Raw genomic sequence first — 14,050 nt, forward strand, 5'->3', positions numbered from 1 at the left:
CCTCTCTGCGTTGCCTCAGAATTCTATTGAAATGGTTAGATTTAGGATTACTGTGCAGAGCTGTAAACATCTGATTAGCTAGTCGAGTTGCTATACTTTTGAATTAGATGTGATAAAAACTCACCTTTCCTGAAAATGAATTGCTGTAATCTAGAGCCATCAAATAATCAAAATAATGCATCTATCATATACAATAGACAAGATGCATATGTCGGTGTTTCCATTCCTTAGAGCAGTAAATGAAATCCACATTTTCACATTCAGGAACAGTACTTCCGAGTATCCAGGAGGTTTTGCTGGATCTCTTAAGTGGAATGAATAACCTCATAGGTCACTGAGTTGCAAGCTGAATTAATAGGGTTTGCACTGACTCCACTGGGAATCATCGTAATCAAGATTTTAGTTACAGCTGTAACTATACTACTAATCTTGTATATACTACTACCGTATTTTCACTCATATACCGCGCACCCGTGTAAAACGCGCACACGGGTATAGCACGCGGGAAACTGTAATGTATTTAAATAAATTTTTATATACCGCGCACACCCGTATACCGCGCATGCCGCCCCGACTCTCCCGTCGCCACCCGACTCTCCTTTCGCCCGCCCCGACTCTCCTCTGGCCACCCCGACTCTCCTTTCGCCTGCCCCGACTCTCCTCTCCCCCTTGAAGTCCTGTCCCCATCCTGAAAGCCTGATGCCCCCCCGACGTCCGATTCAACCCCCCCCCCACAGGACCGTTCGCACCCCCACCCCGAAGGACCGCTCGCACGCACACGCACCCCCACCCCGAAGGACCGCTCGCATGCACTCACACCCGCACCCCCACCCCGAAGAACCGCTCGCACCCCTACAGCCTCCCGACCCCCCCCCCCCATCATGTAGAAGCTCCTACCGTCGTCCTGCTGCTTCCTCTTCCGGCAGTCCCGCCCTTTCTCTGATGTCAGAGAAAGGGCGGGACCACCGGAAGAGGAAGCAGCGCAGATGCAGGGCTCACAGAAGGGCCGGGACCGCCGGAAGAGGAAGCAGCAGGACGACGGTAGGAGCTTCTACATGATGGGGGGGAGGGGTCAGGAGGCTGTAGGGGTGCGAGCGGTCCTTCGGAGTGGGGGTGCGGGGCAGGTGCGAGTGCGTGCAAGCGGTCCTTTGGGGTGGGGGTGCGGGTGCGTGCGAGCGGTCCTTCGGGGTGGGGGTGCGAGCGGGTCCTGCGGGGGGGGGTGAATCAGATGTCGGGGGGGTGAACTATGTAAAAAAAAAAGTTGTAAAATGCGCTCACGCGTATAACGCGCAAGGTTATGCACGGTTTGTAAAAATTGTGTATAACGCATGCTTTATATGCGTGAAAATACAGTAATGCTGTATATCCTACTAATCTTACAACTTAGCTATGGAAATATAGTCTATGCACTCAAAAGAATAGTTGAGCTCTGGTATGCATTGTCAGATGTTGTGGTAAAAGAGGTTAACGTAGCTGGTTTTAAGAAAGGTTTGGACAATTTCCAGGAGAAAAAGGCCATAGTCTGTTATTGAGGAAGACATGGGGGAAGTCGCTGCTTGCCCTTGATCAGTAGCATGGAATGTTGCTACTCTTTGGGTTTTGGCCAGGTACTAGGGACCTGGATTGGCCACCATGAGAAAGGGCTATTGGGCTTGATGGACCATTGGTCTGCTCCAGTAAGGCTACTCGTATGTTCTTATGCAGGAATATCTCAAGCTAATTTGAAGAGACTTCAAAAGCTACACAATACAGCAGTGTCTCTAAAATTGTGTGCCATGGCACAGTGGTATGCCCCGAAGAGCTTCCGGGTATGCCACAAGAGATTCCAAAATTCTACTTTATTTTTTAAAAATTCCCTTAAGTATTCAGTACACTAGAATAGATGAGGTGTGCGTTGCATACGCAAGTCTGTCGATGTTATGAGCGTCTGCATGTGTAAGGTTAAAAGCACCAGACAAGCATCATTCTTTGATGTGATTGGTCCTTGAAAACTAATGACAAGTAATTTTATTTTTATTTCTTTATGCCGTGGTTATCCTATCTTGAGCAACAAAGCAATCAAGGCTTTGCTACTTTTTGGATCTTCTTATCTTTGCAAACTTGGATTTTCAGCTCTGACAGAAATTAAATTAAAAAAAAATAAAAAAAAGAGAACGACAGCAGATGGTGGACAATGAAATGCATATTTGCTTGTCGACTATCGAGCCGCGTTTTGAGTTAATTTGCACTCAAAAACAAGCACATCCATTGCAGTGATTAAAAATTCTATTCTACTTTAGTTTCACCATTGTTACAAGTACCCATACATAGCTTAAAGAACTTTAAATAAATAGCTCTCAAATTTAATTCTTTATTGGTTTTGCAATTTTATCATTTCAATTATAATGTACCGGAGCTAAAAGTTTGAGACACACTGCAATACAGCCTTAATTTATTAGGCAATCTTTAAAAAGCATGATGATATAACACCATTGTATAAAAGCTATCATTACCTACCGATAGTACAAAGAATTAAGTTTAAGGAATTAAAACTGGCACATGGGCCCAGATTCTATAAAAGACACTATAAAAGACACCTAGGGCTCCTTTTACTAAGGTGCGCTAACGTTTTTAGCGCATGCAGGATTTTATCGGGTGCTAAACCCGCGCTACACTTCTAGAACTAACGCCAGCTCAATGCTGGCGTTAAGGTCTAGCGCACGGGGCAATTTAGCGCGCGCCATTCCGCACATTAAGGCTCTAATGCACCTTTGTAAAAAAAGCCCCTACGGTTAGGAGCTTACATCGGCACGCCTAGCCAATCTAGGCACCTAACTTTAAATTAAACAGTTTAATCAGCTCTGATAACAAGATTAATTGATTTAAATTCAAATTAATTGCTTTCTAGGCATTTCACTCGGTAGGCGCCTAATACTTTCAGCTAGGTGCCTAGACCAAGGCACTTACCAGATAGTGGGTGTAGTTAAGGAAGGGTGGATGATGGGTGGATTGCAGGCATGTTTTCCATGTAGGCACCTAAATTGGACTTAGGTGCTGGAATTTAGGCAAAAAAAAACAACCACCACCTAGCGTAAATAGGGGGGCGCCTAAGATTTAGCTGCCTTCTGCCGTCAAAATCCAATTTAGGCACTGCTAGGTGCAAGTTTATACACAGCCCCTAACTCATGACCGACATGCACCATGTTCCTTGATACCTGTGTTTTAGGCACCATGCTACCCTGGCTACATTCACTACAGCCTGGCTGCCCTTGGTAAGCCCACTCTTGCTATCAGAAACCAGGCCTGGCTAGTACCTGGACGGGAGACTAGTGGGGAATGCCAGGCACTGTAGGCCTCAGGGCCCTATGTCAGGCAGCAGCAACATAATGGAGCCATACACTGTGCTGGAGAAGGCAATAGCAAACCACTCCTGTACTCTGCCTTGAAACATTACAGGGAGGATTCCTAACTGTACCTGCAGCCATGGGTCAATGGTCATTGTCCTATACTTGGCTCATTGTCTCATTGTCCTATACTTGGCTCATTTTTACTGCATTTTGATTTCTAGAGTGGCACTGTGATTAAAGCTACAGCCTCAGCACCTTGAAGCTGTGGGCTCAAACCCACATTGCTCCCTGTGACCCTGGGCAAGTCACTTAATCCCCCCCATTAGATAGACTGTTGTCCCACTGGGAAAGTCAGGGAATTATGCTAGAGAACCTGAATAAATTCATGTAAACCATTCTGAACTCCCCTGGGAGAACAGTATAGAAAATTGAATGAATAAATAGTGTGAAAAGCTTCAGTTTCTGATAAGCAGAGCTGCTATTGTGACATCATAATGCCTCATTCCACCAATGTCTAAGAGCCAACCTCATCAGTGATGTCACAATACCCTGTTCTTGGCTCATTTCTACATCATTTTGATTTCTAGAATGGTGCAGTGGTTAAAGCTACAGCCTCAGCACCTTGAGGTTGTGGGCTCAAACCCACATTGCTCCTTGTGATCCAGGGCAAGTCACTTAATCCCCCCATTGCCCCAGGTACATTAGATCAGTGATTCCCAACCCTGTCCTGGAAGAACACCAGGCCAATCGGGTTTTCAGGCTAGCCCTAATGAATATGCATGAGAGAGATTTGCATATGATGGAAGTGATAGGCATGCAAATTTGCTTCATGCATATTCATTAGGGCTAGCCTGAAAACCCAATTGGCCTGGTGTTCCTCCAGGACAGGGTTGGGAACCACTGCATTAGATAGATTGTGAGCCCACTGGGACAGACAGAGAAAAATGCTTGCAAACCTGAATAAATAAATGTAAACCATTCTGAACTTCCCTGGGAGAACAGTATAGAAAATTGAATAAATAAATATCCTAAAAACCTGATTGGCTGAGCATGCCCCAAGGACTGGTTTGAGAACCACTGCTCTGCAACATAACCGTACACATAAATGCCAGCACTTCCATATTGATGTATTGGATTGCAACCCATTGAAATGTTCATCATATATGTTTCTACAATGAATGTTTATACCTAGCACATAAATATCCATTTCTCCTGTATTTTTTTTTTATTTTTTAAATAGACTCTATGTTTGCAGATTCTGTTCTGAAATACTGGTAAAACTTGAGACATCCTAACCTGGCCATCTCAATGCTGACTTCTACATCCTTTCTAAAATGAGACTGCACTTGTATTGGTTATGCTTAGTATTTTGCAACTGTATGATCTTTCATTTTCTTTTTACCCACCTTAAACCCTGTGGCAGGACATAAATGTCTGTTTAAATTAAATTAGATTTTGGAAAGGTCAGGTTATATAGAAAAATCTCCTGAAATGACTGTGAGAGTCAGGCGTCAGAGAACTGAGAGATTGCCAGGAAAGGCACTACCCTCACTGGAGAGGGCCCAGAAACAGAGCTGCTAAGTTACCCAGTTCCAGGAGGGAGACTTTTTGGCCAGTCATGGTTTTGAATGTACCACCTGATACATTGAAATCTTTGTAGACCCCGATTCAGCCAATTTAAATCAATGTAGTACAGGCAGTCCCCAGGTTAAGAACGAAATACATTTTTAAGCTGTTTTAAAGTCGGATTTACATGTAACTCAGAACTTGCAGATTTTCAGGTTCTTGCTGCTTACCTCTGCTCCCAGCTGACAAAAGCGACGACTGTCCCTAAAAGTGTCCCCTCTAAGGTACAACATGCACAACCACACACTGTTCTTAATGTGGCCATGCATCATTCCAGAATCTGCTACAGGAGAAGTGTCGGTGTCTGTGCCACTGGAAATACTGCTCTGTGAAATCAAATGAAGCCGCGACCGCCTTCTTAAGTATGAATCATACTTAAGTCGGGCGTCTGTAACTCGGGGACTGCCTGTATATCCCAAAGTGCATCAGGATACAGTTGTCAAAAATCCAAGACTGGCTGAAAATCTTTCTCCTGGTAATGGAGAACTTGGATAAGCTATCTATGGATAAGCTGAAGGCTACCACCTTGGCAGGCTGGATGCAGAGCCTGAACAAGATATAGTAACCAAAAAGGTTTATGGGTTGCTGTAAAGAATCTAAACTAGACTCAGAGATGCCTGCTGATAAGGATAAAAATGAAAGTCCCCGATTTTGCAGAGAATTGAAGTAATGCTCTGTGTGGAGAAGCAGACTATATTAGATAATAATAGAGGTCTTCTTTTATGGTATGTGTCTGGCTGTTTCTGGTGACCTGGCAATGTGGTCCAGAGCAAGACAGAGGAAGTGTACTGTCACATATAGCAGCAAGGGATCATGATACCCTGAACATGTAATGAGAGGCTGGAGGACATTCCATACCAAGGACTGTGATTGTGATGCGGCTTCACAGGGCATAATCGAGGCGAGCGAGCTCTAACTGCTTCCCATTCATTATCTTCTCTACTTGGCTGTGGTGGGAGCGGCAGGAGGCGGGTCGCACAGGGTGTAATTCCAGTTCAGTACAGTCCCGCTGCAGGAATTTATTGACCCAGAGGAGGCTGTGAACACAGAGTCCCAACAAGAGAATGGGAAGTGGGAGAATTCAAGAGATTCCCACTCTGGGGCATGGGAGCAGTATGCTGGGTAACAGAGCTCCAGGGAATTACATGGAAGAATGAAAATCCTAGCCCCCAGGATGTAATGACGAGATAGACAAGAATAATCCTCGCTACTGAAAAATCCCTAAGTGTAAGGGTGAAAAGTAGCTATTTTCACTTGCTATGGAGCTTTTCCACACTTGTGTTTTACCGATTATCAGTTTTAAGAACTGACATTCATTTGAGAATCTCAAGCCCTTAAAGTCATGACAAGTTGCCCTAGAGATGAAAAGAAAACGCACGTTAGCTTGAAATACTTATCTGATTCAACTAAATGGCATATATATGGCAGAAGCCTTTGCTAAGATAGTGCTTTAAAAGTGTTAAAAGCAACATGAAACCTTGAAAAAAAAAAAAAAATGCCAATAGAGAGGTTTGATAAAGTGGTAAGATTTTAATCCTTAAACCTTTTTGAAATTCTGATGGCCTTTAAAATATTCCTTGATACTAAGGGCTCCTTTTACAAAGGTGTGCTAGCGTTTTTAGTGCATGCACCGGATTAGCGTGTGCTAGCCGAAAAACTACCGCCTGCTTAAGAGGAGGCGGTAGCGGCTAGCGTGCGCTATTCCGGGCATTAAGGCCCTAACGCACCTTTGTAAAAGGAGCCCTAAATACCTGGCCCCCTCTGTTGGTTCACCTTCTTGCGCTCATAGCTGACAGGTCAAAGGGCTAAATTCAACTTTCAGACATCCTGTCCCTCCCCCCCAAAAAAGAAAAAGTATAACTCCTTTCTTATACCGTCTTTAAAACGTTTTTCCATTTATTAAAGATTTACCTTCCCTATGTGCATCTGAGCAGGGTCAGAGCATTTAGCACCCCGGGTCGTGGTAGAAACCTCTACCGCAGCTTAGTAGAAAGGCCCCGTAGGAACACAATAAATGATGATAGACAAAGACCAATATGGTCCATCCAGTCAGGGTTGTTTTCTCCCCCTCCCCACATTTTGTCCATAGCATTGTTGCTGCCAAGCAGGTTACCCGTTCCTCCCAGTCCTGCTAAGAAAAACTGCAAGGAAGATGTTCAATGTAAGAACATTATAGAATTTATTACTTTCACTCCTTTAACAATTAAGCTGTTTCCTGCAGCTCTTAACACTGAAATGCAACTAGTCCCACCCAATATAGACTTTTTCCAAACTCAAACCCTCATTTTCAACACCATTCACTATTGTGCCAACAAGAAACATAGCTACTCAGACTGAAATGCAGTGAACATGTTATAAAATTAGGGTTACTAGACGTCCGGATTTCCCCCGGACATGTCTTCCTTTTCGAGGATATATCTAGGGTCCGGGGGGGGGCACTTTGTGCAGGTTTTGAAAAGCTTCCCGTCAAAATTGCATCGGGAGGAAGCATTTGCACATGCGCGGATGCCGTCTGGGGGCGGGGCTGGGGAGGGGCAGACCGGGGCATGATGCAGGTGAAACAAGGCGGGACTGGGTGAGACTGTGGGCGTGTCCATGGGTCCAGATTTTCCTTCAGGAAAATCTGGTAACCCTATATAAAATGATTTAGCATATAGCCATGCTAAGCAGACTTTTCAATTTCTTTGCTAACCAGCAGAGAAAGCTACATTAATGTAAGACAGCAAAACATGGTTAATAAGTAGTTTTGTTTTGGCAGTATTCATGTGTGCTGTCTCTCTGTGAATCTTATAAAGGAGAAACAATAAAATATATTTAACTTCATCGGACTGGATCTGAATTTTCAAGTATAAAATTCCTCATGCCTAGTTATATGTTTAAGTGACAGCTCTCCTTATCTGCTCAGCATAGCAAGGAAATCTAATTTGCTTTCTTTGGAAAACTACTGAAATGTATATTTGATAAATATGTTGATCATGGCCACAGAATACATCACTGGCACCACAGTCTCTATCATCTCCATCCAGTCAGCCAGCAGTTACCTTGGCAGAACAGAAATGCATTCCTCTTGTTCCAGAACTTACTGTCCACAATAAAAACCTCAACCAAGAGAGTATATTACAAACGCCCTTTAAGTTTGTACTGCCATGTATGTTAATGCAGCCGTATTCTGAAGGAGCATGTTCATATTGTTACTCTAAGTGGCCTTAACCAAGTTCAGCCCTCCAGATTTTCAGATATACCCAATGAACATGCATGACAGAGATTCGCATGCCTCCTACTTCGACTGAATACAAAGAATCCCTCTCATGCATTTTCAGGAGGGCCACCTATTCAAAACCGCTGTATCTTTATAGCCTGACAGTAGCCTTCAAATTCTTTGAAAATATGGTCCCAGCCTACATGTCAGAAAAATTATCAACCTTTATCCCTCACCAGCCTCTAAGATCACAAGGTGAAAGAAGGCTTGCCATTCCACCGGCAAGAATCCTCCAGCTAAAAAATGCCCGAAAATGAGTCTTACCAAAATAATGGAATAAAATCCTGCCTACTGTCAGATCACTAGCAGGAATAATTAACTTCAGGAAAGTGATAAAAACCCATCTTTTTATCTAATATCGTCTAAACTTCTCCCTCCGTATTCGCTGTGATAGGGGATTAACAGACCCGCGAATAACTTTTTTCATATGTTATTCGCTGTTTTCTATTAAAAACCATCGTGAATATGGTGAAACCACAAATAACATGGTGGGAAACCTGGCCTGTTCCTGAAGGGGAGGCAAAACACAGTGAAGAAAGGGCTGGGAATCAGCGATTTTTCTGTGTAAACGCTTGGAATCAGCGATTTCTCTATGCAAGCTGACAGAATTGAGGGGAGAGGAGCCAGCAAGCTTAAAACCGCGAATGCTGACACCACGAATACAGAGGGAGAAATGTACAAAGACTGCTCCAGTCCCCAAGCTAAGTCAGACCAGAACCCCCATATATCTCAACCCGTGAGCAAATTCCTATTATTTGTGAGATTTCACTGTGGCTCACTGGTTGAGCTGCTGCCTTGGTACCCAGAGGTTGCGAGATCAAATCCCAGTGCTGCTCCTTGTGACTCTGGGCAAGTCCCTTAATTCTCTAGTGTCCACCACTTTGAATATAAGCTTTGAATAGTGTACAGTTCCCTTTCCCTATTACTGTAAAAGCCCAGCATCTATGTTATCTTGAGCGTAACAGTTAAAAATGATGTGCAACTGTAAATAATTCAAACACTCCTTTCAGATTTATCCTTCCGTGTATGACAATTGCCCTACTACTGCAAGAAGTCTGTGCTTTTTCTTCTCTAATTTATACTACGTATGTAAACTTGTAACCCATTCTGGGCTCTTCTGGAAGGCCAGGCTATAAAATCTAATAAATAAATAAAATCTGGCCTGTTTTGTGGACAAGACTACCATGCAAGCCTATCCTAGTTCATCAGTCATAAACTCATAATACCCTTTATATTTAGAAGACAATTATTCCAGTTCCAAATTAAGTTTCATAGCTCTCGTAGTGCCTGGCTGCTCTCAATACCGTATCTGCCTCTCACATCTGCTCTTACATCTCCTGACACTATCGCAGCTGAGAGAAGAGCGAGATGAAGTGATAAGGAAGGTAAATCCGATACCGAGAGTATTCAAAGACGTAAAACATCCACACAGCTGGTATGATTCTTACCCATACAAATTACAGGATGTCAATGGCAGCCTTCTGAAACTGTTGTGCCTTGCATTGGATGATTGGTTCAATTAGGGATGCAATGTATACTAGTTCTCCTATATATGCAAATATATCACATATATGTTCATTGCCTGAAAACTAGACTACTTAGATGTGCCTACAAAACAGGGTTGGAGTAAGGTTATCATATGGTTCCAGAAAAAAAAGGACGGATTAAGACATTGAAAGCAATGGAAGTAAGGAGGCCAGACTGAGACATCCGGGTTTTACTGTTTTACTTCCATTGAAAGAAATGGAAGTAAAACCCGGATGTCTGAATCCGTTCTCCTTTTTCTGGAGCCATATGATAACCCTGGGTTGGAGACTGCTGATCTATAGTACATCAACTGATTGTCAGTGCTAGTACTTAATAAGAAGTATTAAAGTCAGAGTGTAGAGCCCAGTTTCTAGAGTGTGAAATTGCGAAGCAACCAAGGTCCAGGCTCAAATCCTTCCTTCCATTTGTGGAAGTGCTGGCTCCACCGCGACTCTGTCCCTAGACCTCCCACCACAAAGTCAGTTTCATCTTAGATGGATAGAGGGGACATCCAGTGGCACCATCTGATTAAGTGTCACTGGATATTGGTGGAATGTCCCAGACAGGCAATTCAATGGGGTAGGAGTATCTCTAACCTGCTTAGGTACAATCTAGATTGTGAGCCCTCTGGGAACAGGGAAATACCTACTGTAGGTGAATGGAACTTGTCTTGACCTACCAACTGAAAAGGGAAGGCTTCCGGCTCAGCTGCAGGACGCACATAGGAGCCGCTGCCCGTGGCTTTGTACAGAGAAGCAACTGGAGCTAGAAGGAGGAGGGAGTTGGCCAGAAGAAGGTAAACACCCACAGGAGGGAGGCACGTACTTGAGACATAGAATGGAGAGAGGGAGGGAGGGGGAGAGTGAGAGGGGCACATGTTGAGACTCGGGAAGGAGGGAGCACAAACTTCAGACAAAGGATGGAAAGGAGGCGACATGAGCTTGGGACACAGAATGAAGGGATGGAGGGGAGCATGAGCCATAGGATGGAAGAATGGAGGGAGTGAGGGAAAGAGATGCTGAGAAGGGGGAGGGAATAAAAATGGAGAATTGGGTGCCTGAGTGAGAGGGAAAGAGAGATGGTACACATGGGAAAATGAAGAAATAGGAGAATTGTTGGGCATAGGGAGGGAGAGGGGATTATTTGACATGATGGTGGGAGAGGAGTGAGGTAGAGATGCATGGGGAAGAGAGAGATTAATGCTGGATGTGGTGGTGGAGAGGGAACAGCAGGCTGGATGGAAAGGGATGCAAGAGGGGCCTCAAGGAGGTGTAGAAGGTTGGAAAAATGCTAGGATTTGAGTTACTTACAAATTCAACTTAAGAACGGTTTATAAAACGGAACTCGTTCTTAACCCGGGGACTGCCTGTATTTGTTACTGGGTTGGCCACTGTTGGAAACAGGATTCTGGGCTTGATGGATCTTTGTTCTGTTCCAGTATGGCAACTCTTCTGTTCTTAACTTCTATATGACCCTACACCATACCACTCAAATCATCAGTGCTCACAGCCAGCTTCAAAACTCCTCTGAACAAGAACCTTACCCACCATGGTACAGATCAATGTGCAGGTACAGTACCTATTAACACTAAAAAGAAAAATAATTCCCACTTTAAGCCTCACATAACATCTGTATAGATTTAATTGCACTTAATCAGATTTTGCATAAATACCTAATCTCTTATGGATTGTACAAATTAATGGGACTAGGAAGTGATGTCAGAGGGCGCAGGCAGCAAGTTAGAGGTGCTGCTTGTGTTGGGGAAGTTAAAGGGTTACAGGGGAGGAGAAGAGGGTGGGGGGCGGCACTGCCCCAGGCACCTCCCATCCAAGCTATACCACTGGATAGAACTGACATTTTTGCAGTGCTATTGATTCATTTACCTTGGCTGAATATTGCAACTTAACCAACCAAATGCTGACTCCACCTCCAACCCTCCCCTCCCCCCAATAGCTGCTTTTGCAGCACTAACCTACTAACAGCCTAATTCTATAAAAGGTGCTACAAATTGTGCATGCAATTAAATTGAATAATGATCCAATTGGCACCGATAATTGGGATCTTAACAAGCAATTATTGGGGCTAGTTGGAACTAATTAAAATTTGCATGCACATATTTAGGCGCAGGATCTGCGTGTGATTTTTTTATGCACAGTTCCCAAAAAAGGGGGTGCAGCTACAATATGATCATAGGTGGATCGGGGCATCCCAGCAATTTATGCACTCGGTTACAGAAAAAGGGGGGGGGGGGGGGATCCGTGCCTAATTTAGGCGCAAGAATTTACACCACATTTCAGTTGGTGTCAATAGCCATGTCTAACGTAAGGGTGGTTCCTGGCACCGAGAGCTATTCTTTAAATGGTGCCCAACTTTGAAGCTTGAAGAATGGTCTGAAATTTGGCAGCTAAAATTTAATGCTAAGGAATGCAAGGTCATGCATTTAGGCTGCAAAAACCCGAAGGAACGGTATAGTTTAGAGGGTGAAGAACTTGTGTGTACAACAGAAGAGCGGGACCTGGTCGAGATTACATAGGGGAGACACCCTCCAGGGATTCAAGACAAAGTTAGACAAGTTTCTGCTGAACCATAACGTACTCAGGTAGGGTTAGTCTCAGTTAGGGCGCTGGTCTTTGACCAGAGGGCCGCCACGTGAGCGGACTGCTGGGCACAATGGACCACGGGTCTGACCCAGCAGCGGCAATTCTTATGTTCTTATGATGATCTTAAAGTTGAAAAGGTGACGGTGAAAGCTATAAAGATGCTAGGGTGCAAAAGAAGAGGTGTGGCCAGTAGGAAAAAGGAGGTATTGATGCCCCTGTATAAGACTCTGGTGAGACCTCATTTAGAATATTGTGTACAATTCTGGAGGTCGCACCTTCAAAAAGATATAAAAAGGATGGAGTCGGTCCAGAGGAAGGCTACTAAAATGGTATGTAGTCTTCATCATAAGGCGTATGGGGACAGACTTAAAGATCTCAATCTGTGTACTTTGGAGGAAAGGCAGGAGAGGGGAGATATGATAGACACGTTTAAATACCTACCTAATGTAAATGCGCATGAGTCGAGTCTCTGTAATTTGAAAGGAAGCTCTGGAATGAGAGGGCTTAGGATGAAGTTAAAAGGTGACAAGCTTAGGAGTAATCTAAGGAAATACTTTTTTTGCAGAAAGGGTGGTACATAGAATAGTCTCCTGGAAAAGGTGGTGCAGACAGAGAAGCGTGGGATAGGTACATGGGATCTCTTAGAGAGAGGATGAGATGATAATGGTTACTGCGGATGGGCAGACTGGATGGGCCATTTGGCCTTTATCTGCCATAATGTTTCTATTTTTAGAGTTGCACTGGGTGATGTGTTTTTCAGCACCGATTTTTTTAGGCAACATTTATAGAATCTAGTCTTTGGTGCCACTGCTCCCGGTGTTGCATAGAGAAAAAAATCACTGTTCCCAGCTGCACTTTTTTCATTGGAACAGGTCAGGTTTTTTGCGGTTTTGTGCCTTTTTTTTGTGGTTTTTGTTTTTGGGGTTTTTTTTTTACAGAAAAACTGCGAATAATATACGAAAAGTTATTCGCGGTTTTTCTCTATTCGCTGCCTTGCCGTTCCCCTATCACCGCGAATGCGGAGGGGGGGTGAAGTGTATTGTGTTGGGCAAAATATTGGTCAACCCATGGTCCCAGTGACCCACCCTGTTCTCCCAGTCCCACCCTTGTTCTTCTCTAGACCCTAGACAGGGACTGTTTGTTCTGCGTGACTACAGCAATAGTAGGTAACTGGGGCTTAAAATAACGTCAGTAATTCATAATTATAGTTGGAGCAAAGGGTTGTTGGTAACTATGATATGGAAGCAGCGTATGAAATCATATATACTTATGTCAACATTTAAACCAAATATTGGTATCTCTCTCTCCGTCTCTCTATGTATCTAAGAACAATTACACCACAAGTGAGAAACTGTGCTCAATGCTTTTGTCCCGTTGATCGCAGTCAGAGAGCCCATAGCATTTCTTGTTCTCTTTCAGATCGCCCCCTTTCTTTGTTTTCGGGCTGCTGCTTTGGGCACAATGACCCCACGCTGACCCTTTCGTCTCCCCCTCCCACTGGTCTGAACCTAGCCTGCAGAATCGGGTTGAAAACTGACGACTGTCTCCTGAAACACGCCCACCCCCCCTTGCCCCCTTTCTTGGAGGTGAAGGTAAGGGTGGAATCGATGGGAGCGAGTCACCCACGTCCCTCCCTTTACACCGACTGAGAAAGTGCTCCGGCAGCTGGGCTTCCCCCACCAGCCGTCAGCGGTAGCCACAGTGGTTTTTTT

The 14,050-nt window shown here is 44.2% G+C and overlaps 1 protein-coding gene across 4 annotated transcripts in view; it reads right to left on the reverse strand.

The window, feature by feature from the left end:
* ST6GALNAC5 (ST6 N-acetylgalactosaminide alpha-2,6-sialyltransferase 5) overlaps positions 1 to 14,050 on the reverse strand; it is a 215,778-nt gene that overhangs the window by 160,722 nt on the left and 41,006 nt on the right. The gene's annotated exons all lie outside the window — the stretch shown is intronic.

Source organism: Geotrypetes seraphini, chromosome 12 (genome assembly GCF_902459505.1).
Source record: "Geotrypetes seraphini chromosome 12, aGeoSer1.1, whole genome shotgun sequence".
In the NCBI taxonomy this organism is placed as follows: Eukaryota; Metazoa; Chordata; class Amphibia; order Gymnophiona; family Dermophiidae; genus Geotrypetes; species Geotrypetes seraphini.